Consider the following 3,312-nt stretch of genomic DNA (forward strand, 5'->3'; position numbering starts at 1 on the left):
CACACTGGCTATCATCAGGTGGTTTTGTTCATCCGATGTGTGTGTTCCCAGGACAAGTTGATGAATGCTGAAATCTTTCCCCTCAGGCCTGGTAACATCTGGAAGCCACTGGGCAGTTAAACTGGGCCACTCCAGGGCATGGGTCATCACCAAATCATAAAGAAAAAAGGTGTTTTTCTTCCATATTTTGTACTCCTCGTTGATCATACGTTCTTCCACTGTGTCGTCAAAGGCAGCTTCCTTGTCAGCCATGGCGGTAGGAGAACCGGGAGGGGCTGGGAGGGATCCCGGGGTTGTGTGTTGCAGGAGGGATGGGGAGGTGACGAACCTAGGCTACTTTTCTTTATGTCTAAAAGCCACTTACAAGTGAGTACGTATGATATTTGTCCTTCTGGGTCTGGGTTACCTCACTCAATATGATGTTTTCTAGATCCATCCATTTGCCTGAAATTGTCAAGAAGTCCTAATGATGGAAGTTACAAAATAATCCCACACTAGTTCTGAATTACATATAATAGAGGGTTATTTATTTAGGGGAGACTTACAGATCATTGTCCTAGATCACAGTTCCTCTGCATGAACGGGGAACAAGAACAGAATCTAGTAGCTAGAAGTGAGAGCCAGAAGCAGAAGAGCAAGAGCAGGTTTTACAGCTGTGTTTATATTATAAAAGACTATGCCCAAGTGGGCTGGTATCTTAAAGGCTATTGACTGAAGTAGCAGTAGGAGCTCTTACAACAATCTCATTATTTTTTTTCTGCTGTGTAAGTACTGCATTGTGTAAATGTACCACATTTTTCTTATCCATTCTTTGGTTGAGGGGCAATTTGGTTGTTTCCGTGTTCTGGCTATGACAAACAATGATGCTATGAACGTAGTTGAGCACATGTCTCATGGAGGAAGGTCACTGGTTAATTAATAAAGAAACTGCTTGGCCCTGATAGGTTAAAACATAGGTGGGTGGAGTAAACAGAACAGAATTCTGGGAGGAAGAGGAAGTGAGGTAAGACGCCTCAGACAGATGCCATAGCTCTGCTCTCTGAGGCAGATGCGATGAAGCGCCCACCCAGGATGGATGTAGGCTAGAATATTCCCGGTAAGCGCACCTTGGGGTGCTACACACATTAATAGAAATGGGCCAAGCAGTGTTTATATGAATACAGTTTGTGTGTTGTTATTTTGGGGCATAAGCTAGCCAGGTGGCTGAGAGCAGGGCGGCAAGAATGCAGCCCGCAGCTCCTTCAACACATGTCCTTGTGTTATGATTGACCATCCTTTGGCTATATATTCAAAAGTGGTATTACTAGGTCTCAAGGAAGGTTGTTTCCTAATTTTCTGATAAATCATCATACTAATATCCAAAGGGTCTGTACCAGTTTGCACTCCCACCAGCAATGCAGGAGTGTTCCCTTCTTTACCCACAACCTCTTCCAGCATAAGTTGTCATTAGTGTTTTTTATCTTGACCATTCTTACAAGTGTATCTTATTTAAATGAGAGGTTTCTGCATGTATCAAGAGCTTTCAGTCATATACCCACAAAACCACAGTCTGTTCATCTCTTCTACATCATTGAAGAGGAAACAAAGGTGATAGCAAAAGCTTATTTAATGTACACTAAGGACTTGTTGAAATGTTTCAGCTGCCCATAGAGGGTATTGTAACTGTTTTCATTCTTTTTCATTTTTGTGTCAGTTCTTACACTTGCAGATTTCTGCTTGCTTCCTTCCTTTCTTCTTTCCTTCCTTCCTTCCTTCCTTCCTTCCTTCCTTCCTTCCTTTCCTTTTTTTTCAGTTTTTGGATTTTTGAGAAAGGGTTTCACTGTGTTGTGTAGCCCTGGCTGTCCTGGATCTCACTCTGTCAAACAGGCTGGCCTCAAATCCATGGAGATCTGCCTACCTCTGCCTCCCAAGTGCTGGGATTAAAGGTGGGTGCCACAACCACTCAGCTAATTTTTTTATTAATATGTTTTTGGAAGCTTTTATTTCTTTTTGTATGTTTATATGGTATGGTCTGCATACACTGTATGTGTCCATTTGTTGGTATGTATGTGTATCTTATATGCATAATTGCCATATATAGGACAAATATAAACTTACAGACCTGAAATATAACTATGATTTTGTACTCCATTGATACGCTATAAGGACTTTATGTATTTTTGAAATTAAAATTTCCACTTACTCTAACAAATAATAACAAAAATGTGATTTTTGATGTTTTTTAAGAAATATTAAACTTCATGTAGTCGTGGAAACTGATATGAGAATTATGAGAAGGTATGGGCTAGAGACAAGAAAGGAAAATTACAGTTATATGAAGTATAACAAGGGTTTAGTAAGCATATAGAGTCATTCTACCTCAGTTGTACATGTAAAACAATTATTTTTTTCTGATTGAGATTATGAAAATATGCATAAGTATTAAACAGGTAAAGAAGTCAGTGTTCCAGGTACTCTGGCACATGTAACCAGTAGCAGTACATCTGGTAGAATTTCACTTTCAGCTGAACTTCTACCAAGAAATTAGTTTCTGTCCACAGATTCATGTGATATTGAGGAATCTCGAGCCATGTAAAGAATTATTTATCAGAGAAGGATACGGTAAAAAATACAGCCTACAGCTCCTAACTTTCATGAAGATTACATTCTAGCAGTGTAAAGTGGAGAATGAATGAATACTTGGAATTTGCTCAAGTTCCAATTACTCAGAAAAGTGAGGAAACTTGAGGTAAGTGTGGTTCGTTCAAACAGGGCAGAGTGGAAACCCGATCAGCTTCGACATGGATTTCAGGATACCACTAAGAAGCTATTAGCTCAGTGAAGTCTTAAGTTTCCTGTGCTCTGATTTCTATAACCAAAACAGCTATTTTACAAGGCTCTCGTAGAATTTGAGAGTAGAATTTGTAGACTACAGAGTGTAGCCTGTCAAATGGGTAATCAACGACTCACCACATTTTTTCGCATTGGCATACCACAGAAGAGTCACCCTTCCTTCTAGTCTCGTCTATGCTGATACTGCAATCCCCATCTTCTCCTGTCTAAATCTAGCCCCTCATGAAGCCTGAACCCAAATGTCCACTCTGTTTACTTCAAGTAACATCTATTTTTTCCTGAAATTTTAATCCCTTTTGCTTGTAAATCTGACATTACCTTGATCATATTTTCCTTTTACACTTGTTTTGTTACTTTTCTCATTTGCAAGGCTGAAATAGTCTTTTTAAAAAAGCTGCGCCATTTTATCTTTTTTAAAAATTTATTTATTTATTTTTACTTAAAAATTTCCACCTCCTCCCATTTCCCTCCCTCTCCCCC

This window comes from Microtus ochrogaster, linkage group LG9 (genome assembly GCF_000317375.1).
Source record: "Microtus ochrogaster isolate Prairie Vole_2 linkage group LG9, MicOch1.0, whole genome shotgun sequence".
Lineage (NCBI taxonomy): Eukaryota > Metazoa > Chordata > Mammalia > Rodentia > Cricetidae > Microtus > Microtus ochrogaster.